This window comes from Urocampus carinirostris, chromosome 7 (genome assembly GCF_059441175.1).
Source record: "Urocampus carinirostris isolate Australia breed hairy pipefish chromosome 7, RoL_Ucar_1.0, whole genome shotgun sequence".
NCBI lineage: Eukaryota > Metazoa > Chordata > Actinopteri > Syngnathiformes > Syngnathidae > Urocampus > Urocampus carinirostris.
In genome coordinates, this window is record NC_142355.1 from 38,553,061 (window position 1) to 38,579,258 (window position 26,198).

A 26,198-nucleotide genomic window follows, 5' to 3' on the forward strand; every position below is an offset into this window, starting at 1 on the left:
CTGAGACCCCACGAGGTGATATCTTGCTTGGGGCTTCACTCCAATTGATATTGACCGTCACGTCTAGCTTCTTCCATTTTCTAACGATTGATCCAACTGTGGACTTTTTTTCACCAAGCTCCTTGGCAATTGCTCCGTAGCCCTTTCCAGCCTTGTAGAGATGTACAATCTTGTATCTGGTGTCTTTGGACAGCTCTTTGATCTCCGCTATGTTACAAGTTAACGTCTTCCTGATTGTATGGGGTGGACAGGTGTCTTTATGCAACTAACAACCTCAAACAGGTACATCTGATTCAGGATGATACATGGAGTCCAGGTGGACATCTAATGGGCGGACTAACAAGTCTTTCAGGTTCAGAATTCTAAAGGATACACAGATTTCTGGATTTTTCGTTTTAGTCATCTCTCTCACAATGGACATTCAGCTACGATAAAAATTTCAGACCCCTCCATGATTTCTAAGTGGGAGAAATAGCAAAATAGCGGAGTGTTCAAATACTTATTTTCTTCACTGTATATACACAGACATACTGTATATACCTACATATAAACATACACACACACACACACATACATATATATGTTATAAATATATAAACACGCACGCACCCTCACACAAAAACATCACAACTCTGGATTTGCTTGCAGGTTATAAGATGTGACATCTTGTACAACTCTTCCCCTTCTGCTAAAAGGACACAAGGAAGACTTTCTCTGAAATTGTCCTGCATGTGTTACCAGCTAAGACCTAAGGCAATTTCTCTGGCATGTTGTAGTACAACAGGTGCCAGCACACCTATCTAATACGCACTAACACCGGTCATGAGAGAGCAGTTCTTCATATTAGCGATAAGAATGAACAATTGCAGACAACAGCTGACACTTGCAAGCAAAGCAGGTGTTGTTCTACAAGCCCACTCAAGCAATGCATTTTGCCACTGCACGCTTTCCATCAAACAGCTCTCCTGTCCTTGTCAATGTCTGAGCAGGCCGTTTCCGTTGTTTGTTTTGTCTCTTATTTGTGTCACACTTCAGTAAGTGTTTTTCAACCATTTTCTAAGGGATGAACAGATTAGAGGCGAGGTGAGCAAAGTAAGGCCGGTTGTTATGTCATGCTCGTCCGGGTGCAATTATCTATGAGGGCTGGATGGGAGAAAGGACACAGTCAGTTTCGGTCAGCTTGTCACAACTTTATGTAGATAATCCTGTCAAAAATAAATCTTACCCCATTGACGGAAATCTTTAGGTACCGGTATGTTTTTTTGTTAATTTGTGTGATTTCCCTGATAAATATTTACAAAAAACACCTTTATTTATTTGGAATTGCTTTTTAAAACCCTTTAATGCTCCTGTAAAATTTGCCTAAAATCCCAATCCAAGACGTACCCAAAGTATATTGAATGCTGTTCTTGAACCTTTTGAAGAATGTTTTGATCACTTTTGAAAGGCACTGAAATTTTGACCCAAAATGAAATAATCACTGCTTGTGCTGCAAAGATTGAGTACTCAGAGTTGGAACACACAGAAATAGGTTTTTATTCTTTCCAGTTTTCTTTTGCAAATGCCTGTAGATGAGTGTAGAATGGGCATCTAAGTTCGAAAAAAGGGAGTGAACAGCTTGGTTCATACCTGGTATTCATTGGCTAACAACTGTGTCAATCATCATTTGCATCAGTTACTACTGGCTAAAGATTTTTGAAACTAAAGGAGGCAATGTTTCTTTATGAATACAGGCCTTTATATGCTGAAAAAAAGCTTGGTATCAGCCCAGAGTGGTGTCAGTCAAAAGGTCAAAGGCTAACGGCCATATTAAAACAAAATTACAAGTCCATTTGTAAACGGGAATTATGTGCCAACGGATTGCAACAAGTAACATTCATCAATGCAGAAATGCTGTTAGGCAGATTTTCTTTTTTCGGTCAGAATTTTGGTGTTTTTGAGCAAACATTTTACACTGTTGGATTCACTGGACGGTCCTGGATGTAACGAGTCCATGTTTGCAGAGGATCATCTCGTGAGCTGACTACCAGGGGACCTATTGGTGAGCTATTCCAGCTTTATAGTTCTCAGGTATCTTGCTTCAGACTGATCGGGATGTTTCTGTAACTGGTGCATTTCTAAATTGCCAGTATATCTTGAATCCCACAAGTTTACGCTTTCAAATGAAATGTGGCATGACATATTCCAGTGACTTTGCTTCTCAACAATCTGCCGGCACGCCGGTAGGCCGTCAGAATGTTAAGGGGATATAAGCTAAAATGTTAAATACATTTATATTTATTGCTTGCTTGTGTGGTTTGACTCATCAAAATATAAGTATGAAAGTTACTTGCAGACATTAGACCATGTAGCATGAATAGTCGGGACTACCTGTGAGTGAGAGCACTCAAATTGCTATAGAAAGTGAAACTGGTAGAGGTAAGAGTGGGCCCAAAAAAAATCAAGCCCGACCTGACCCGCAGGTATAAAGGCCCAAACCAGCATGAGCCTAACCAATTAACTTGATTTGAGGAACCAAGCCTACATAGCGAAGTGCGCACTTGAGCCAAAGTACGCTCGGTGCCTGAGTGCAGTGCAAAAGCATGGCAAACACCGTGCATGCTATATAGATTCTCCTCGAAGAGAAAAAAAAAAACACACAGAGAGAAGCCCGGCCCGAAATTCGGTCCTGCTCCGGGCCGAGTTCGGGACCAAGATCTTACCTGTAGAAACCAGACTGTAACCCACAGACATATTAGTCAATTGTCCATGAATCTTCTTAGGATAGGACAGAGTTAAGTTTGAGCTTGATGTAGCAGGTAGCATGCTACCCACGAAATGCAGATTTTTTTTTTTTAGAAACCTAATACATGTCATTCAAAACATTTCCAGCACAATTAAAAAAACATCAATGACGGCAAAGGTTTGACTGTGGACTTATGTTTCTTTCCATTTCCATTATATCCTATGATGGCCAAAAAAGCTGTCTAAATCATTCTGGAATGTTTATCTTTGACCTTGAAACTTCCAATGTATATCTTGTTTCTTAAATGATCTGTAAAAACAGATTAAGCTGTAAAACACATAGGCTACAATTTGCGTAAACCTAGAATACGATATATACAGCCGCAAAAAAAAAAAGGATCGTGAGGGAAAAAAATTATATGTGACTGCATCTTAATCAAATTCTAAACAAGATATTGTGAAACTATGATCCACATTAAATAATAGTGACCTAAGCCTTTTTTGTTTCATCTTATAGGTTGAAACTGCTTACTTCCTGTGTTGAGTCTTCTGACTACAGATAGTATTGTGTAGGGGTCAGGAAGAAAAGGAAACCAGTGGCTGCCACTCCTTAAACAACAGGTTGAGCAAGAACTGTAGAGAGTTTGAAACATAACCTTTAGCTGAAACAAGTCTCAAATTTAAAATTCACTGTAGTGATTGCGACTTTATAGCTCAATTCAAAATTTCATTTCCCAACATGGTTAGGAAATGCTGAAGACATTCATTCAGATCATAGAAAACAGACTACAAGATCATTGAGCTCAAGCATCATTATCATCTTCATCACCTGGAGTTGTGTTCCAGCTAAGAGGTGTTGGAAGTTCATTGCTATCGAAATGTCATAATTTTTTAATTAGCAAATAAATGCAAACAATTGGCAACTTTCACAAAAGTATACCTTACTTAGTTACGTTTGAATCAAAAGTTCTATGAATGGGAGGTTCACAAACTTTTTTTGGTTTGAACAAATTTATTGACACTAATAACAGAAAAAACAATCATGACAATCTCAACAGCAATTAAGCACATTCACAATATTATATTTCAATATGACTTTTTTAACAGCAAGCACAATGTCACAATGTGAGGTTTGAACAACCCTTCTCGAAAAACAAATATATACATTTAGTAGGTAGGCAAAAAGGAAGAAAATGAAAGCTTTTGAGTAAGCAGTAAAAACTGTTGCGTGTTGACATTTAATGACAAGGTGGTTGCTTAAAGGACACAAGACTTTAAGACAGAGGGCTGAGTGACATCATGTCCTGTTATGACATGCTTCTAATCAAATGTGTTCTCAGTTCATTTTTTGGTAACCACAAAAAGTTCCGCTTTAGTCATTGTGTGGTTTAAACATGTGTTTGCTGTTGAACGTCATATTGAAATATAATATTGTGAATGTGCTTAATTGCTGTTGAGATTGTCATGATTATTTTCTGTTATTAGTGTCAATAAATTTGTTCAAACCAAAAAATGTGATCAAATGATTTTTCGAATATTTTTTTTTCTCTACCTTTTTTTTTTAATTCAAAGAGGGTATTTAAAGCAGAAATAATATCTACTGTGAGCACTAAATGCACCCATATTTATTCATTTTTGGGGGACAGCCGTCTAGCGATTTGCTGATCTTAATTTGTTTTTGTACTTTGCAAAGTGTTGTTTGCAAGCTCAGCTGTGCTTACTAATTGCAAGAGCCTGTAGCAACTGTGATGTAATTTACCGTTAGCATTTGGCAAAAAGAAGGCAGAAAGAAATGGGTAGAAATAAGGGATGCCCGAATTTCCAGGAAAAATTCAACCGACAAAAAGCTTCTAATCAAATGATGTTGAGATCACGTCACATCCAAAATGAGCCCAGCAGCTTAACGAGATTTTACACGATGTAACCTTTTATTTTGAATTTTGCACACATGATGGAAGAAAATGAAGATCAATGCCAAAATGGTTCAGCTCTGAATGACAAAAAAAAATCTCAAAAGTTCACCTGTCCCATTTTTGTTAACCGCTAGCCTAGTAGTTGGCAACCCAAAATGTTGAAAGAGCTAAATTGGACCAAAAATCAACAAAAAATATTTGGATCCGCAAAAAATTAAAATCTTTAAATACAGGGATCAGAATGGAGATTTTCATTTTCAGCTGAAATAGCCAGCGTCCAGGAATAAATCAGGGCGGATAATCCCCCCCCCCCAACCACCCCCCACCCACCCACCCACTGTATGTACTGGGTTTTAGGCAATTTACTTGTCCAAAACCATGCTTATATTTATCATTTAAGTAACATTTTTTAGAAGATTAAAATAATTTGCCCACATAACTGATTTTTTTGTAAATACTGCAAGATAAGTTCAAATGCAGTTCAGTCCCTGCAGCTTGTGCGACAATACGGCCAATTTTTCTGACGGCCGCCAGGGTGCGCCAGAGCAATAAAGGAAAGAGTGAGACAGTCGGATTTTGAATTTGTTTGCTACGCAAGAGAAAAAGTGGAAAAGTCGGAATGCCTTTGGGGTTCAAAAACAGCGGAAATCCGCGGATCCGCGGAAAATTCTGATCCCTGTATATAAGCCTTAAAAATTAAGGCGTAACATACTGTATATTGTAATGAATACATTTACCTTCATCGGAAAGCGCTAAAATGTTTGCGTCATGTGTGTTCTCCTACAAAACCATATAGCTTTCCATTATCAAACATTTTTGAAAAAGTGCAAGGGAGCCACTAGTGACCCCCGCGTTAGCCAAACACTGGCTTATGTTTACATGCCAACACTGAAGAGCTAACAATCCACAGTTTAGCAGTTTTATTCGTAAAAACGAACTAATTGTGTGGTATTTAACATGTTTGTCCTGGGAGTCAATTGTTTGGAGCTAAGCAGAATTTAATATTGCTATTATTAAACTATGGCGAATATGCGAGTGTGACTCGTTGCATTAGGCTGTGCAGACTACCGCAACGTTGTTGTCACCAGTTCCATCCTCATAGTATTCTTGTCAATATTCACTGTCCATTGAAAGCAAAAATAATTACTTGTAAAAAGGGGAAAGATGGGCTGTTCTGTGCAGCATCTACAATCTGTTTTTTTCATCATAATCAGCAATTTTACTTAATGCATTAATGTCAAAGGAATGTAATGATAAGTGACGTTGCTTCTGTTATTTGCATTTTGCAGTTTTACTTCATTTGTTACGTTTTTTGTCTGGCAAGAATTGTTTTAAGGTAACTTAATTGCCTTTTTGTGTTTTATCAGACTTTAATAACATTATTTAATAACCACAGCTTGTCATACACCAGTCAGTTATATATGATTTTATATTAAGCCTTTTGAGGAAATCTGTCAATTTATTTTAGTTTTGCTCTTTCGGTATTTCAGCCAAGCGTTGCACATTTTTGGTCGTTTGGTTTTGGCCCCAAAAATGTATCTTGTGCATCCAAAGTGAAATTGCTGCTTTTGTGCACATTTTATGAATGGAATCTTTATCACTAGCATGATATATTCTAAGATTACATTAACCAAAAGTGATGAATGGACTCAATTTGTTTTCTTTTGATTCAAAACCTTGATGATACAGATATACATTTCACATTTCAGGGCACAATGAAAAAAAACACTAAAATAAATGTCAAGTGGTTGTACAAATGTATTTTTCTTTCCAAGTAAACTTTATAAACACTGGAAATATATATCTGGATCCACATGATTTTCTTGTGTGCAACAAATTAACCCCCCAAATAGAGTGAGTTCAATTTTTGGAAGTGTGGTAAGGCTTTATAAAGCTTATTTTCAAGAAAATGTTGGGTCACCCTTTCATTGGCAGTGGGAATAAAATATAGACTACCTAATTACTGTATGTTTCATTGCTAGAAGAGTTATGAGTTTCATCTGCAATTACATGATGCAGGGATATAGCAACCCTAATCTATATCTAGAGCAAATTTGCACCATCTGAGTTTGTAAACACAAACATGGCTCTGACTAATCCGAAAAGTAAGTAATCATTGCACCGCTCTCCATAGTCTTCATCCCTGGCATCAACTATTTTTATGTCTGCAATCAAACTTGGGATCACTGGGGATTTACAAATGCGGATTACATTAGACAAAATGAAAATCTTAGATTAAGAGTCTGGCATATGTAAACTAACTGCAAGTCCCAAGGAGACCTTTTTGCCACGGGATGATTTGTCAATCCTTTAGTAGTCATCAGATTCCAAACACTAAGCCATTAAACACACTTGTGCTGACTTGCTTTGAATAGATATTGCTACAACAGGGTTACCCACTTGAAGAGGGCCTTTGATGGTATTTCCAGAGATACAGCACATACTTCAGAACAAAAGCTCTCGATTAGTCATAAAAAGCCAAATTTGCTTCGTAGATCAGAGGGAGAGTCATTGCCATCTGGTGTTTTCAAATCCAAATAAGTTAGTCTTTATATTTGACAGTGCTGAAGCAAATCTATATAGTTTTGGGTTTTAGGTACGTTTTCTTCTTGGCAAAGCACAGGTGAATTTGTTTTCAAACAAGGAAAATAGATTTTAAATGTACAATTTAACTATGTGGTACAAGTAAATAACTCTTTGCAGAGAAGGTCTCATCCCTTTCCAGAAAATGTGGCAGGTCTGATAACTTAGAGCTGTAGAAATAGAGTAGGACCAATGGGGACCATTTGGCGGCTCATTTTTCAAAGGTTCACAGAGATAATTACTACAGTTTCCAGTTCAGGGTGTCCCCTGCCTACTGCCCGAAGATACGTGGGATGGGCTCCAGCAGCCCCGCGACCCTACTAAGGATAAGAGGTGCAGACAATGAATGGATGGATAGTTGTAGATATATGAAATCGGGCATAGGAACAAAGGACTGAATTGGCCCGTTGACACCACGTAAAACATCTTTATTTGTTGGCGGAAAAAAAAGATTCTTCCTGACTGTCACTGTTTTTATCCATGTTTATTCATTCTCTTTGTTATGATGTGTGTCACAATTATTAATGTGAACTTATATTTCAATTTTTTGCACCTACAATAATACCTTACAATAATTATTAGTGTAAACTTATATTTCAATTTTAAACCAGCTCTGTGGCCTTGGGGGTAAGGGCACCCGCCCCGAGACTGGGAGGTTGTGGTTCAAGCCTCGATCGAGTCATACCTAAGACTTACAACATTGGTACCCGTTGCCTCCCTGCTTGGCGCTCTGCATTAGGGTTTGGAATTGGGGGGTTTGGTCACCTAATGACGCCCAACACATCAGTTGGGTTGAGCGAGGGGCTGGGAATCCCCTCCTCTGTATCAATCTCCCAGAAAGAGTCAGAAATGACTCTGGCCACCTCCCACTAGGGGGATATGGCTCCGGTATATGATATATATTTCAATTTTACCTTTCTGGTCGAAATGATGCCCAGAAAACGTTCACAAAAACCCTGCCACTCCTCAGCAGTGCAAAGTGCAACCACTCACGTGCAGCAATGGACATACGGTGCGTTCAAAGACAGTTGAGAGTTGGAACTTTCAAATGTTCAAAGAAAAAACTCTAGTCTTCACCGCATTAACGTTGATTTCTGCCAGGAGCGTGGCTGAAAAGTTTAAAACTTAAGGTTGTATCGTGTTGTAGCTGCTTTGCATACTTTGCTAGTAGTCTTTTATATTACCTGTATCCAGGCTAATAGGCTCCAAACTTTTGAAGTTTTTCATTTTGACACAGGCATTTCTGTATGTTACCGCTTGAGACAGAGAGACTATTGCTTGCGCATGAGTGACTCTCTGCATAGATTATAATCATAAAATGCCTCACACTGTTGAAAAAAATGTGGCTGGCGACAACAGTCGACAATGGAATTCATTATCGACTAGTTCTAGTATCGATTTTTGCAGACAATGTCGACTAATTGTTGCACCCCTAACCCCAATTAGAACATATTTTCGGGACATAATTATTTTAATAAAATAAAACATAACATTTAAAAAAGAATGAAGAGAGACTTTTTCCCCTCGCTTTCTTTATGTGGCTCAAATGTTTGTTTTTGTATTAAAAATAGTCGCAAGTCTCAACACAGGCATTGTGTGACCCAGGGGTGACCCATCCAGTGGGTGACAGTGGAAAAAGAAAAATGCCCGGAATAGCTTGTGATCCTTAAAGGAGCAAGAGGCACTGCTTTGCCAGGGGCCCTATCATTCCTCTTAAAACTGATAACATGGCAAGCATGGACTTACCAACACCACCCAAAACGTATCCAACAATTTTCACATACCAATGTATTCTGTATATAGTGAGACTCAGGGTGGGCTCTTTTACTTAACTTGCACATGTGTTAAGTCAGATGCCCTGCTTCCCTATCCTTGCTTCCCTGTCATTACCTTGGGGAGGGGCTGGGTGGTCTAAATATAACAATGGTAACAGATTCTGAAATGGCAGGGCAGTCCGTTGTTTCCCAGACCCAAATATATATAAAAGGGGTAGTATGAGAGGGGCAGGAATGTCAATGGAAAGTTATTCTTAAAACAATAACCAGAGGAGCCAGAATCTCAGAAAGGAAGCCTCTTCCTGGAAATGCAATCGTGATAGAAAAAAAACAGTGACACGAATTGCAATTTTAAAGACTGGTGACATTAGACAATTCTAAAATGGTCTTTGTCAAATAGATAATGACTCGATAATAAGCCGAGGCCAAAAGACAAACATAACTGTTAGTGTTCACTGTTGGTATCACTACTCTTGAAACCGTACAACATGCTGGATGGTCTTGCAAAGGCAGACAGGGTAAATAATTCATGTAGCTATGGAAATATACTCAGATAATGTTACCTAGTTCAAATTAATTCAGCCACTTCCATCAAACCTTTTGGTGTAACATTGACACCTTGGCATTGCGTGAAACTTGTTTCCTTTTTGGTGTTGTTTACAAGCACAACAGCAAAAACAAACAACATAATACAGTAATCCCTGGCTGTAATGCTGTTTCGAAACTTCGCTGATTTTGAATTCTTTATTGTCGTTGAGATCAATGTATTGTGCATTGTTTTCTGCAGCAGACAGCACACAACAAATGCTATCACGAGGCAGATTGTGTGTTTGTGTTTGGTGGGCTAGTGTATGCTGTCAGTATAACACCCTGGATGGGCGGCGCACAAGTCAATGTGTCCACCCAAAATAAACTGCGAAGCGCGGCTGCAGCTAAAGCTCGTATTTTAGCGGCTCATTACATTGAAAGGAAAATCCTCAATTAAATCGGATTCTGAGGAAACTCGGAAGGGCAGAAAGAAATGGTGATCACCAGTGGGTGCTCCATGGATTGGATTGGTCCGGGTAGGGGGCAGAAGTTGCAGCGGGAGAGAAAGCAATAGAAGGTGCTGCAGCGTAGCCTTTGGGATCTTTTCCAGTTTATTCGAACATAAAGGATAACCGCACAATTTGGTGATGAATCTTTCCTCCACAGCATCTTTGTAATTAGCAGTGGTGATAAGCTTGGCACAGTCGAGTAAAAAGTCATCGAACACACTGTCCTCCAGGAGACGCTCCACTACTTGCAGGGCTTTTTTCTCCAATTCCAATCTTTCTCTCAGCATTTCCCGGATGGTTTCTCTTCTCTTAGCTTCTTCTTCCACACTCAGGAGCTTGGCGTGTTTTCCACCTTTTTTAGCTGTTTTCCAAACACTTCTTTCCCTCTCTGGCTCCATGTGCTGCAGGTCCGGCATAGTGTTGTCTGCTCCTATCTTCGGTGTTTTTTCTTCCCGTTTTGACAACTACACTATGGATTACTTCTATCCTATGGACATGGGTTTCAACGCACAAGAAATGCGTGTATTTCAACTCCTTGCCCTGAGGAATTCTCGTGCCGGCGTGATGAAGGGGCCCATGGTGGAAGAAAAGCCGAAGCTAGCGAAGCGGCTAGCGGCGTTATAAGTCTTCGGTACCATCCGTAATCATGGTAAATGCGAACTCACGACCAAATATGATCATCGAGTGCTTTTTGAAAACATCGAAGCGCACAGGGAGCGCAGTTGCTGTGTTTTGCGGAAACGTGGCTCACGTTTAGCATTCCGGACGCTAACGTGTAGCCACCCGGAGCCACCTGGAGAAATCCGGCTTCAACGTCGCTAAACAGAGACATGAAAGCCGGGGGGAATCGGAGAGGAGGCGGACTTGCTAACACGAGGTGGTGTATCCCTGGATTCTCACAAAGAAAAGATTTCCATCTGCCGCAGGAATGTCGAACTTTTGGACTGGCGTGACGTCATCCACTCCGCTACAAGCACCCTCGGGCATCATGTTAATCTGTTAATAAACAACGGGGTAGACTGCTGGAAGTGTGAATTTCCCTACGGGGATGAATAAAGTATCTATCTATCTATCTATCTATCTATCTAGTGCTGCAGGTACGGCATAGTGCAATTTAGTGACCTGTGTTTTTATTTGTAGATCTATAGTTGTTTTTGTTACAGTCATGTCTGTAAAGATATCATCTTTGTAAGTTTCATAAGGTCCTTTAAGAACAGCCATTACGCTGATGTGGCCCCCGGTCAAAATCATTTTAACACCTTAATAGACTGTAATTGGCTGTAATAGGGCATTTAAACAAACACAATGAATGGTTGAATTTATTTGTAAATTGATGGTTTATTTACGGTACAGAACCTGAGTGAAATCACAAGAAAATTCAGGTGGCTAACACCTAAAACACCCACCACCCAGAACAGCTTGCTTGCCACAATGTAGCTAAAGTTGTGCTAAAAATAGGCTGATTGTTCTTAACTTATTCCTGTTTTTTTACAGTGTTAATTCGTATTCAGGAGTATTGTATAAGATTTCATTGTTCTGCTGATTGAGTGGTTATAACTATCTTTATGGAGTGTTGTTTTCACATGATAATTGTCTCTTTTCAAATCAATAATTCTGTGGCTGTTTGTTCGACTAAAAACACATATTGATCCTACACATCAATACCCTAGATTTGCTGATTATCGCCATCTTTTTGCGATTTAATTGGTCGGAATGCTTTCTGATGGAGTTCACTGATCACATTTGGATCCTGTAAGACAGGATCTCCAAATAACACTGTATGTTACTGATGACAGGATGACATGCATTGTGAGTTTGTGATTACAATGCAATTACAAGAAACTTGATACAGTCAAACACTGATTAATTACTCATTGTACGTAAATTTCACATGGAAAACTCCTCAAAGCAAGGTAGAGGAAAATGACTTCTTCCTTTACATCGACTAAATCATGCCTCCTATTTAAACTATGTATGCACCGTAATATTCAAACAGCATGTACAAGGGAATATGACCAAAACCCTTTTTTTTTTAAAGGTGGTGTCCGTAACTTCAAAAGATTCTACTTGCTGACGCTCTTTTCTTTTCTTTTGCAAGATGGCGGCGTGCGCGAGTGCAGCGGCTTCACTTTCTCAAGTTAGTCTTTTTGTTTTAGTGTTTTTTTTTATCTCATATTTTCCCTATTCTATTTCGGACTGAAAGAAGCATTGGAGCCTCTGCCAACTTGTTTGAATGACATTAAATAAACACTTATTTTTTCCTCTTTTTGGGGGTTTAGGTTCGCATTAGAACTGTATTTGAAACGGTCCTTTTCTTACTTTCACTATTTTCATCCTGGAATAAAATAAAACAAGAGCACGCACGTGAAATCATCCTCTTGCCCCCATGCCCCCCGCCTCATTGCCTCCAACCTAATACGCTCTGTGGCCGGAACACCGATGATGAAAAATAAGATAGAAGCAGACCGGAGCGGTGAGGGGAAAAAAAGGCTCATTGATCTCAGTTGCGCATTGTTAACACATACTTCATGGAGAAAAAAAAGATTTATAAATTTTTAAGGACACCTCTAACTACGCACTCCATCTTTAATGTTACTAGTAAAAAAAAAAAATCAAAAAAATCTAGTCTGTTGCAGAAAATGTACGATGAAAAATAGCCATGAGTTACATTTTCAAAATGTTCTAATGTGTTTTATAAATAGACTCAAGCATGAAATATAATCACCTTTACAATCACAGTACAGCAAGTTTGGCTTCAAAGGTCTTATGATTTTCATTTTTCATAAGACGGTTTTAACATTCAAATAATTATTCACAAATGTAAACACCATCGCCTTAATTAATTCCGAAAGCATCTTGCAATTTGACAGTGCAGACCTACAAAAAGCAACACGCACATCTGGCTACATCACAATCCAGACAAAAACAAAACACACCAAATAAGCAAATGACATCTGGCGTGGGCTGCAGGATGAGCACTGTCCTGCAAGAGATTTCCCATTCAAATTGTCTGTGAATTTCCCCCTCCCCCTATATGAACCAGTTAAAGGCCCAGTTTGGTTCTAAAGATGTCTGGCCATGGATGACATAGCAGAGCAAAAGAGCCATTGGCCTACTTCTGTAAAGGGTTTAGCCCTGAATCATTTGTGGTTAGTTTAAAAAAAAAAAGGTATATATATATCATTTTCGGCACACATATTACCATTGGTTTTACCATTTATTTACAAAAAGCATTTGTATGCAAGTACTTTAAATGTCTTACTTATGAACTACACTGGGACCTCGCTACTTGGCAGTTCCACGTTCGCGGGTTCAGAGCTTCGCAGGTCTAAAAAATTATAATAATAAAAAAAATATTTTTTTAAAAATTAATAAGAATAATTAGTATAATAATAATCTTTTTTTTTTTTTAGAGCATTTTTGAAGGGGTGTCGCTACTTCGCGGATATTCACTTTTTGCGGGTGGTTTTGGTCCCCATTAACCGCGATAACCGAGGGATTACTGTACTTCAATGCTACGATACCATGAATATCATAAAGATATGCTTGTAAATTTAAAATGGACAAAAAAAAATATCAATTTTACATGATGTCATGAGGTTAATAAATTGCTGTATATAAATGGAATGCTGTATTCAGAAGTGAATGTTAATTGTATTATCTATATACCCAAAATAACCGTGAATTAGGATTAAAATTTGAAATAGAATTTTCTTTTTTTGTCATTTGATAACAATTGAGTGAGCATTGTTAGCAATGAGATTACGTGTGGCACTACACGATAAACACGTACTGAATACTTAAATGAAAAATAAATTAGTAAAGAATGTCGAGAATAATAGGCGAAAATATTTACAAGGTAGGGCTTGAAGACTGGCCTATGTATTAAGTGCATCGGAACAATAGTGCAATGAAAATAGTGCAAAAACATTTAGCAGAAACATTCCAAAATAAGTCGATAAAAAATACATTAATACCCATTTTTCTGTACATAGGCAAGATATATAGCTTTCATAGTTTTGTGCGCTTGTTTAGGGTGGTGATTGCTTTGGGAAAAACAGTTTCTGAGCTTGTTTGACCTGGTTTTAAAGGGACATTGTGTATTTCTAGTGCCTCCAAAGGGAAAAAACATGTTTATTAAGACATATATCTATTGATATAAATAACAAGCAAAAGTATGCCAATGCTGACATATCATGTGAATATGCTTTTTTCAGCACTCGTAGGTCAAGGGATTTGTATTATTTAACATAACATGAGGCTTACCTAGAGGGAGCTAACATGAATGTGAAATCTTGCTGCTAAGGTTACCCCTAAAACCCAAAAACGCTGTTAAAGACTGGACAAAAAAAAAACCGAGAAGAGAATGTATGTGGTTTGGTCACTTTGGGTATCGGTAGTTTGTCATATTCCTTGTGCTTTGTAACACTTGTTTATGGTCGCACTACAGTGCAGTAACATTTAGTGGTCAAATATTCTGAGGTCATGAGATCGAACCTTCCTGTGTGGAGTTTGCATGTTCTCCCGTGCTTGCGTGGGTTTCCTCCGGGCACTCCAGTTTCCTCCCTCATTCCAAAACCTTGCGTTTCAAGTTAATTGCAGCGTCTGAAACAACGTCTGCCCGGACGCCCGGGGCGTGCAAATTTTACGTCGGGCGTACAACTTACAAAATGTCTCCGCCCGCGTGACCGACAACATTTTCAAGAAGGAAAACAAAAATTCAAATCAAACATTTGCTTTCTTCCGATTTCGAAATCTTTGTTCGGCTTGGAAATTTCGTTATTTCAGTTTGTTTGACAATTTGCATACTAGGCAGCCAATCAGAAGCCTGCATCGAATAACTTCGTGCTTTTGGACTTTCCCGAGTGTTCTAAGGTCGCTCATTTGCGTATCATTTTGCAGAGTAGATGCACAGAGAACACAAGAAAAATGGAGATGTGGTTAGGAATCAAGCCAAAACCTCAGCCCCAGAAGAAAGATTCAAAAGAAGCTAACAAAATTTATGACGCTACAAAGGTAAACGTCCATGGAAAGAAGAGTTCACGTGGCTTGCAGCAGACGACGCAACGCAACGCAACCATTGCATGAATGAAGATGATACACACACACACACACACACACACACATACACATATATTATACACACACACCTGGTCGAACATCATGCAAGCAGACTTCCAACGTGTCCGGTTCCTTGTGCAGGCAGTTTACGATGTCCTACCAAGCCCAGCGAACCTTCATGTGTGGGGAAAGAGCGAAACACCCTCCTGCCCCCTTTGCTCTGGAACAGGCTCCTTGGAACACGTCCTCAGCAGCTGCCCAAAGGCCCTGGCTGATGGTCGCTATCGCTGGCGCCATGACCAGGTTCTGAAAGCAGTTGCTGAGTGCATTGCCCAGGCAGTCAACAGGGGCAAACACCATCAAGCCACAAGCAAGGCAGTCAATTTCATCAAGGCAGGGGAGAAACCCAGGGCTTGTGCAAAAACAACATCCGGACTCCTCCACATTGCCTCTGATTGGCAGTTGCATGTCGACCTTGGGAAACAACTAAGGTTCCCCCAGCATATATCAGCAACATCGCTCCGACCAGACATGATAATTACCTCCGAGACTACGAAACACTTGATCGTGCTGGAGCTCACAGTCCCGTGGAAAGAGCGCATTGAGGAAGCCAATGAAAGGAAACGCGCAAAGTACCAGGAGCTGGTGGACGAGTGCAGGGGCTAGAAAGTTTTCTTTGAGCCAACAGAGGTCGGCTGTAGGGGTTTTGCTGGACGATCCTACTGCAAAGTCCTAGGACGGTTGGGTGTGACAGGGGCAGCCAAGAAGAAAGCCATTAAATCCGCTAGTGAAGCTGCAGAAAAAGCCACCAGGTGGCTTTGGCTCAAAAGGGCAGATCCGTGGACTGCTACTGGGACGCAAGTTGAGGACTGATCAACCTCAGCTGGGTCACCTGGGCGAGAGTGTCTGATGTTGCGAGACCCGAAACACTCAATGAACTCAGGATACATCACTGACGATGCGTCCCTGTTGCATCCAGGAGATGTTTCTTTCAAGGTATACATGTATATATACACACACACACGTGTATAATTATATATACAGTGCATGCGGAAAGTATTCACAGCGCTTCACTTTTTCCACATTTTGTTATGTTACAGCCTCATTCCAAATTGTGTTAATTTAATCTCTTATCTCAAAAATCTACACAAAATACTCCATTATGACAATGTGAAAAAGTTTTTTTTTAACTTTTTTTTAATTTATTAAAAATAGAAAATTAAGAAATCACATTTACATAAGTATTCACAGCCTTTGCTTAGTACTCTGTTGATCCACCTTTGGCAACAAATACAGCCTCAAGTCTTATTGAATATGATCCCACAAGTTTAGCTCACCTATCCTTAGGCAGTTTTGCCCATTCTTCTTTGCAATAAGTCTCAAGCTCAATCGGGTTGGATGGGAGACATTTGTGCACAGCCATTTTCAGATCTCTCCAGAGATGTTCGTTCGGATTCAAGTCTGGACTCTGGCTGGGCCACTCCAGGACATTCACGGAGTGGTTCTGAAGCCAATCTTTTGAGATCTTGGCTGTGTGCTTTGGGTTGTTGTCCTGCTGAAAAATGAACCTTTGCCCCAGCCTGAGGTCAAGAGCGCAGTGGAGCAGGTTTTCATCCAGGATATCTCTATATATTGCTGCATTCATTTTTCCTTCTATCCTGACTAGTCTGCCAGTTCCTGCTGCTGAAAAACATCCCCACAGCATGATGCTGCCACCACCATGCTTCAGTGTAGGGATGGTATTGGCCTGGTGATGAGCGGTGCCTGGTTTCCTCCAAACATGGCGCCTGGCATTCACACCAAAGAGTTCAATCTTTGTCTCATCAGAGAATTTTGTTTCTCATGGTCTGAGAGTCATTCCTGTGCTTTTTGGCAAATTCCAGACGGGCTTCCATGTTCATTTTACTAAGGAGTGGCTTTCGTCTGGCCACTCTACCATACAGGCCTGATTCGTGGATTGCTGCAGAGATGGTTGTCCTTCTGGAAGGCTCTCCTCTCTCCACAGAGGAACGCTGGAAGTCTGACAGAGTGACCATCGGGTTCTTGATCACCTCCCTGACTAAGGCCCTTCTTCCCCGATCGCTCAGTTTAGAAGGCCGGCCAGCTCTAGGAAGAGTTCTGGTGGTTCCAAATGTCTTCCATTTACGAATAATGGAGGCCACTGTGCTCATTGGGACCTTCAAAGCAGCAGAAATTTTTCTGTATCCTTCCCCAGATTTGTGCCTCAAGACAATCCTGTCTAGCAGGTCGACAGACAGTTCTTTTGACTTCATGCTTGGTGTTTGTGCTCTGACATGCACACTCAACTGTGGGACCTTATATAGACAGGTGTGTGCCTTTCCAAATCATGTCCAATCAACTGAATTTACTGCAGGTGGACTCCAATTAAGCTGTAGAAAGGTCTCAAGGATGATCAGTGGAAAAAAAGATGCACCTGAGCTCAATTTTGAGCTTCATAGTAAAGGCTGTAAATACTTATGTAAATGTGATTTCTTAGTTTCCTATTTTTAATAAATTTTAAAAAAGGAAAAAAAAAAAAACGTTTTCACATTGTCATAATGGAGTATTTTGTGTAGACTTTTGAGATAAGAGATTTAATTAATACAATTTGGAATGAGGCTGTAACATAACAAAATGTGGAAAAAGTGAAGCGCTGTGAATACTTTCCGGATGCACTGTATATATATATATAAGTATATATATAAATAAAATCGCCCCTATGGTGGGGTGGTATCTGTGTCAGACTTGGGTCCTCTGCCAGAAGCCTGGGAGTTTGAGGGTTCTGTCCAGTAACTTAGCCGTTCCTAGGACTTTGCTCTTCTGGACTAAGGCTTCAGATTTTATTCCTGGGATCTTCAGATTCAGATTCAGATCTACTTTATTGTCATTCTAGTACACGTGTATACAGAACGAAATGTCGATACATCTGACCCGCACAGTTTTCTCGAATGTACAGATATAAGTAAAAGTTGTATTGTATTATGGCTACGTATAGTATTTTACCATAGTGCAGATAGTGCAAGAGGAGTAGCTAACCAGATGTGCAAAATGGGCATTCAGGTTAACAAGTCAGGTAAACAGTAACATTAACAATGTAACAATAACGCTGTAAGTACAATAGTGCAGAGAGCAAATGTGCAAGGAGTGGCAAGCTATAAAGAACTGCCAGTAGTGCAAAAAGTCAGATTAGCAGCCGTTTAGATTTAGGTTAACTATATGTTAGATTGACCATTTAACAGTCTAATGGCCAGGGGGACTAGACTACTGCGGAACCTGGTGGTCCTGCACCGCACACTGCAGTACCTCTTCCCAGAGGCTAGCAGAGTGAACAGTCCATGATGGGGTGAGAGGGGTCCCCGATAATGTTCTTAGCATGGGATAGGCAGCGCTTCTGGCCAATGTCCTGAATGGAGGGAAGTGTAGTCCCGATTATTTTCTCTGCTGTCCTCGTTACCCTCCTCACACTCCCCCAGTCGGTAGCGCTGCAGCCTCCACACCACACAGAGATACAGCTGGTCAGGATACTCTCTATGGTGCCCCTGTAGAATGTGATGAGGGAGGGTGGGGGCAGGTGGGCTCTCCTCATCCTCCGCAGGAAGTACAGGCGCTGCTGTGCCCTCTTAACCAGTGATGCAGTGTTCACGGACCAGGTGAGTTTGTTTGTAATGTGCACCCCTAGGAACTTGATACTGCTGACAACCTCCACAGCCTTCTTGTTGATGCAAAGTGGGGCATGGTTGGGCTGGTTTTTCCTAAAGTCGACAATGATCTCTTTAGTTTTGTCAACATTCAGGACCAGGCTGTTGTCCCTGCACCAGGCCACCAACTGCTCCACCTCCTCTCTGTAGGCCAGGTCGTTGTCGTCCCTGATGAGGCCCACCACTGTTGTGTCGTCAGCATACTTCACGATGTGGTTTGTGGCGGACCTAGGGGCGCAGTCGTGTGTCATCAAGGTGAACAGCAAGGGGCTCAGGACACAGCGTTGGGGGGAGCCCGTGCTGAGGTAGATGACATCTGAGATGTTCTGACCTATCCGCACTGATTGGGGTCTGTCACTGAGGAAGTCCAGCAGCCAGTTCCAGGAGTCTCATTTTGTCTACCAGATGTTGTGGGATGATGGTGTTGAATGCTGAACTGAAGTCCAGGAACAGCATCCGCACATGGGTGTTCTTTTCCTCTAGGTGTGTCAGGCTCAGGTGAAGCGCAGAGGAGATGGCATCCCTGGTGGAGCGGTTTGTCCGGTAGGCAAACTGAAAGGGGTCGAATGAGGAGGGGAGACTGGAGGTGATGTGCTCTTTAACCAGTCTCTCAAAGCACTTCATTATGATAGGAGTCAGTGCAACGGGCCGGTAATCGTTGAATGATAAGATCTGGGGTTTCTTTGCCACAGGGATGATGTTGGCAATTTTGAAGCATGATGGTACTTTGGCTTGGTCTAGCGAGGTGTTGAAAATGTCTGTTAGTACACAAGCCAGCTGATCGGCGCACTCCCTAAGTACCGTATTTTCCGCACTATAAGGCGCACCTAAAAGCCTTTATTTTTTTCAAAAGCTGACCATGCGCCTTATAATACAGTGCGCCTTATTTATGGATCAACATTAAGTTTTCCAACTAACTTGCAGCCGCCGACTAGATTTTCCCCCGAACGCCAAGTAGTACGCGGTGGATGCTGGGATTTATTTACCGGCGTTTCATTGGCTAACCAATGTGTCAATCATCATTTGAATTGATCTTTATTGGCTAAAGTTATTCGGAGGTCAAGAGGCGGATCCTTTTTATCATTTACAGACTGCCATTGGCTCAAACGGCAAACAAAGCCTGCAATTGGCCGAAAAAGACGTGTCAATCATCATTTGAATCGATCACTATTGGCTAAAGTTATTCGGAGGTCAAGAGGCGGATCCTTTTTATCATTTACAGACTGCCATTGGCTCAAACGGCAATCAAAGCCTGCAATTGGCCGAAAAAGACCTGTCAATCATCAGTTGAAACGATCACTATTGGCTAAAGTTATTCGGAGGTCAAGAGGCGGATCCTTTTTATCATTTACAGACTGCCATTGGCTCAAACAGCAATCAAAGCCTGCAATTGGCCGAAAAAGACGTGTCAATCATCAGTTGAAACGATCACTATTGGCTAAAGTTATTCGGAGGTCAAGAGGCGGATCCTTTTTATCATTTACAGACTGCCATTGGCTCAAACGGCAATCAAAGCCTGCAATTGGCCGAAAAAGACGTGTCAATCATCAGTTGAAACGATCACTATTGGCTAAAGTTATTCGGAGGTCAAGAGGCGGATCCTTTTTATAATTTACAGGCTGCCATTGGCTTAAACAGCAAAACAAAGCCTGCAATTGGCTGAAAATACGTATGCGTATAGCATGTGGCTGACGGCATAGAGAAAGCATTTTTTTCTATTCTGTATTTGTAAATATTGTATTCTCCTGGATTTACTACCCTCACGGATATAAGAGGACATTGCCTGCACATTATTATGAACACAACGACTTCGGTGAGCTACTCCGGCTTTCTATATTATCCCTGTATCTTGTTTCAGACTGAACTCGATGTTTCTGTGATAAGCGGTGCAGATAATGGAGTGTCTATTTTTAAATTCAACTCAATTCCAAGTGTTTATTGTCATATGCACAGTAAAGTTGCGAGCGAAAAAGAAAATAGATACGAAGGAATTGTTATCATTTATTGAATCCCAAGACTTTAACCTTCCGAATGATGGAACGATGCATTTGAGTGACATCGTACGGACACCGCATCCGCACGTGTTCTCGACACGTATTTGCGTCTTTGCAAGCTTTGGGAATGTTAAGGGGGTAATAAGTTGGACTGAACTATCTGACTGTTTTGTCCACGTTCCCATTGTAGCGCCTTATAATCCGGTGCGTCTTATGTATGTCAAAAATAGGACCAAAAACTATTTTTTCGGGGTGCGCCCTATAACCCGGTGCGCCTTATAGTGCGGAAAATACGGTACCCGCCCCGGAATGTTGTCCGGGCCTGGAGCCTTCCTTGTGTTGACCCCTCTCAGGGTCTTTCTCACGTCGGTTGAGTCCAGGTGGAGTGCTCTTTCGTCCTGATTTGGAACCGCTTTCGCTGCAGGGGTGCCGTTTTGTGCCTCGAACCTTCCAAAGAATTTGTTGAGGTCATTCAGAAAGTCCATGCTAGTGTCCTGCACTGGGGCGGTGGTTGGCTTGTATTTGGTAATGGCCTGAATGCCTTTCCACATATCCCTGGTGTTGGTTGTATTGAGGAAACGTTCCTGGATTTTTTGACTGTGCGTTCGCTTTGCTAGTCTGATAGCACGGTTCAGGTTAGCCCTCGCTAATCTCAGCGCCTCCTTGTCACCAGATTTAAAGACAAGGTTCCGTACTTTTAGTTGTTTGCGTATCTCAGCAGTCATCCAGGGCTTCTGATCTGTTGAAGCAACTCTTCCATTTTTGGAGTTACTGCCCCAAGTGCCCCCACTACCAAAGGGATCACATTGGCCTTGACCAACCACCTCTGTTTCAGCTGCTCTTACAACTCTTTTCCAGTTTCTCGTGTTTTCTTCCTCTTGATGTTGGCGTTAGCTGGAATTACTACTTTTATTATTATCACCCTCTTTTGTTTCTTGTCCACTACTACAATGTCCGGTTGGTTCTCCAGGAGCTGCTTGTCAGTCTGAAATCCGAAGTCGCAAAGGATTTTGGCTCTGTTGTTCTCAGTGACCTTCTTTGGTATGGCCAACCGGGTTTTGGGTAGATCTATGCCGTACTGGTTCCAGATGTACCTGCACGAGTGTAACCAGTCCAACTTTACGGGTGCTCAAGCACTGCCAAATTCAACCAAAGCACCCCCAAAAATTATAGCGTTTTTAAAACTCTCTTTTTCTTGACAAAGGAAAGGATAGGACAAAATGTGAAAAAAATGCTGGATCCAAAATTTTTAAAAGTAAAACAACCCAGCATCGGAAATACTACACTGCTTTGAAGGGATTAGTTCATTTGATTCCTGTTCAAGATGTATTTTCTCCTCATCAATTGACCACATTATCATCACATGTTGATGGATTATCTATAAACCATTTACTATTTAAAAAGTTATGAATTGATACTGATATTTATGATACTTTATTCTCATCTTCTTGGTAATAATAAAGCTTGTGTTTGAGAACACAGGTCGAATCTTACTTATTTAAATAACTAAATTAATATGTTAACTCTGGGTGTGTTAACTATATATATATATATATATATATATATATATATATATATATATATATATATATACACATGTGTGTGTTATTGCTTTTATTATTATTAAATGCTTGAAAAAATATTTTAAAGGCGATACAAACATGGGCGTAAGCAGCCCATTTTTGGGGTGCTCAAGCACCTATCTACTAACCACCTTTGTAAAATAAACAGGATAGCCTTAAATATGATGAGAAATGCAAGATAAAAAAATAAGATAAAAAGTAAAACAAAACAAAAATGTGAACAACGCAGCAACGGAAATGCTCCTCTCCCCCCCTTCCCGCTCCTCTTTTGCTGGGCTAGTTATGTGGAGGGTCCAGTGTATTACGGAAAGAGTATGTTATAAAGTGGTTATGTTGAACAACTATTTCACTACCAAATACTGTGACTTTATCATCATCAACAGATATTGGTCTTCATTTTAGCTGCATGGAGTAGTATTAATATTGTTTCTGTTAAACTAAATGTTTAATGTGATGTCCACAAATGGGAAGCGACACTCCTGAACAATGTTGAATGATCCTAAATCACTTTAAAGCCCCAGTGTGTAATGTTTGATCACTAGATGGCGCTGTATTGTCTAATTTGATCAAAAACCAGTGCCACAGAGCACAGAAAGTTGACAGACTAACATGGTAGGCTAGGTAGGGATTATGAAAAATAAAAAATTCTATACCCATGAATTTTATTATAAAAACTTACAGTAGTGTGATGGTTAAAGTTAGGTATTATTTCCAAGTCTTCAATCAATGTTTTTTTTAATGAATGATGATTTTTGTACCACTGGGAAACGCTGAATATTACACACTGTCCTTTTAAGTAAAATGAAAAATTTATACTAAGCAGCTAGGCACTCTGAGAGCTTAACACCCCAAACGTTTTGAACCTAAAATCTACCCTGGATACAAGATTGACAACCCGCGTTTTCATACAGTTGATGCGTTTTCATGCAATTGAACTCGTGGGAAAGTATGGCTTTGCACTGTCTCACGGGGAAAAAGAACAAATCAAAAAAACTTAAATCTTGGTGTTTAATTTAGATGTTTTTTTTTCCAATATATTAAACTTACTCTACTTCCTTTTGCAAGAGTTTATCGGATCTTTTACAGTAAGTGACACGCGTTAGGCACCCGAAATGTATTCGTTATATTAACATAGAAAACGCCGACTGCTTCAGCACATCCACGGCAGTTAAACGGCCACACAAACATCGAAGTCAGTAGTCCTGCTGTCAGGTATTCGTAATGTGAAATTATTGAATAGACAGTTAAAACTCACTTCCGGTGCCATTGCTTACCTTGAGAGGGACTTCTCGTCTGAGCGGTACCAACGAGTGGAAACAAAATCCCCAATTCTCATTCTCTCATTCGCCGTCCAGCGGGGACACTCAAGTCACGTTATGTTGACTAAGGAGGATATAAAAAAAAAGATAAATGGCTGAACACTTCCAGTCAGACTCGGTCAAGTTATCCGTACTCGCCACGAGCTGGGAGGCACGCTGCAGCTTCACGATGACAGTAGCGCGCGCCCGCGAACGCTCAACTCGAGCGGGAACGCGCTCGTCTCCAACGTTCTTGTTCGTTTCCGTCCGGACATCAGCAATGGATTGAAACTGCAAAAACAAAATACACACATTGATTTATTCTTCTTATATTTTCTTGTTAATTTGTAGGAAACAGTCAAGGGCTTTTTATCGCTAATGAGTAGTTTCCCCAAGTTCCGTGAAAAATTAAACTCGCATTAACACGCTAAATTAAACGTATGGCTCCCTCTATTGTCAAAAATTATATACAACTGTAATTGCAAAAGGGAATGCGTTCACAAGAATGGCTATGATTTTCAAGTTTAGTAACTCCTTGGGGCAGTGGTCCCCAACCTTTTTTGTACCCCGGAATGGTTTAGTGTCTGACAATATTCTTGCAGCCCGGCCCAACAAAAACATTAGTAGTGACAATAATTATGATAATAATAATAATAACATCAATAAATACAACATCCATCCATTATCTGCACCGCTTATCCTCAATAGGGTCGCAGAGGTGCTGGAGCCCATCCCAGCTATGTCTGGGCGGTGGGTAGGGGACACCCTAAACTTGTTGCCAGACAGTCACAGGGCACGCAAAGACAGAAAACTCACTCGCTCATTCACACCTAGGGACAATTTGGACCAGCTAATCAACCTGACATGTATGTTTTTCGGAACATGGGAGGAAACCAGAGTGCCCGGTGGAAACCCACGCAAGTACGGGGAGAACATGCAAACGCCGCAAATGAAGGCTGGTGAATCCTTGACCTGAGAACTGTGTCGTGGATGCGCTAACCACTCAGCCACCCAATAATAATAATAATAATGAGAAGAAGGAGAATCCATTATCCATACTACTGATCCTCACTCGGATCGCAGGAGTGCTGGAGCGCGACATCTTTGGGTAGTGGGCAGGGGACACCCTGAACTGATTACCAGACAGTTGCAGGGCACACAGCGATAAATAACCATTCATACGCTCATTCACACCTAGGGACAATTTGGAATCAACAGTTAACCTGCGATGCATGTTTTTGTAATGTGGGAGGAAACCGGAGTGCCCGAAAGGAATCTACACAGGCACGGGGTAACATGCAAACCCCGCACATACGCTTAAATCCACTGTATTATCACTGCACAACTAGGGATGTAGATGACATAGGTATATGCATTAGATTTGATCTCATGATAAAAGAGACAGTGTGTGATATTTAGTACCTCTTAGGTGTACAAAAAAAACTTTCATTTAGTAAAAGAAAACAAAAACGTTGATTTGAATATTAGGCAAAAATATATAAACTATCATACCAATGTTAATTTTTATAATAAATAATAATTCAAGAGAAGTGTACATCTTTTACATAGTGGAATCCTTACTTACAGTCGCTGCCATGCTTGTCTAGCATCTTTCTGCTATACTGTTCTTTTGGCATTGGTTTTACTCCACATCAAACAATAAAGGGCCATCTAGTGGTCAAATATTACACAATAATGCTTTAAAGGTGGTGTCCGTTACTTCATAATATTCAACTTTCTGATGCCATCTTCTGGCAATATCTGGTAATGTTCTGGTAATATTCGACCAATTTCTGCAGTTGTGTTTTTGTAGTATTTCCATAGTATTTTTTTTTGTGTATGTGTGTGTGAATGGGTAAGCGTGAAGGACATTGTAAAGCGCTTTGAGAGGTCTTCAGTGACTTGAAAAGCGCTATTTAAATGCAAACCATAACCATACTTATGGTACCTGAGACAAACATTTTAAGGAAAATAAATAAATACATTGTAAATTTATGTTGGGATTTTGTTGATACAGTAGTTTATGTTGTCAATACAGTATATGATTTTAATCATGGCCCCACCTATTCAACAACATGGTACCGTAAAAATAATGTGGTGATCAGATAAAATCAAATACCTTTTCTACAACTTTGACGAAGTTAGTGGACTAGCATCTGGGTACGGCATCCTCAATGCTGAAACGCAGGTTTGATTCCTGTTGCATCTAATGTTGGGCAAATATGGTCATTGATCATATTCAAATGATCAATATTTGCTCAAACAGGGTAATATACTACTATAAAACCTTGTGTTTAACACTCACCCAAACTTTGAGTTCTTTTGTAGGTAAAAAAAAATGTGCGTTGTATATGCACTCTATAAACATCATATAAGGCAAATCTTATTTCTTTATCTGCGGCCAGGCCCAGTACCAAATGACCCGCAGTCTGTTACCGGTTTGCAGTCCAGTGGTTGCTGACCGCTGCCTTCAGGCAGTGTGTTTTGACCAACGGGCCAGTTCACACAAGTGTGTTGCGAGACCTTGTCTAG

General features: G+C 40.5%; 1 protein-coding gene across 1 annotated transcript in view; it reads right to left on the minus strand.

Annotated features, from left to right (window-relative positions):
• The window catches only part of LOC148363278 (uncharacterized), a 48,706-nt gene extending 24,862 nt beyond the window's left edge, over positions 1-23,844 (minus strand). The window contains exon 1 of the mRNA XM_088340898.1: positions 23,643-23,844. The gene's annotated coding sequence lies outside the window, so the exon portion shown is untranslated. The remainder of the gene's footprint in view (positions 1-23,642) is intronic.
• Positions 23,845-26,198: the final 2,354 nt, after the last annotated feature.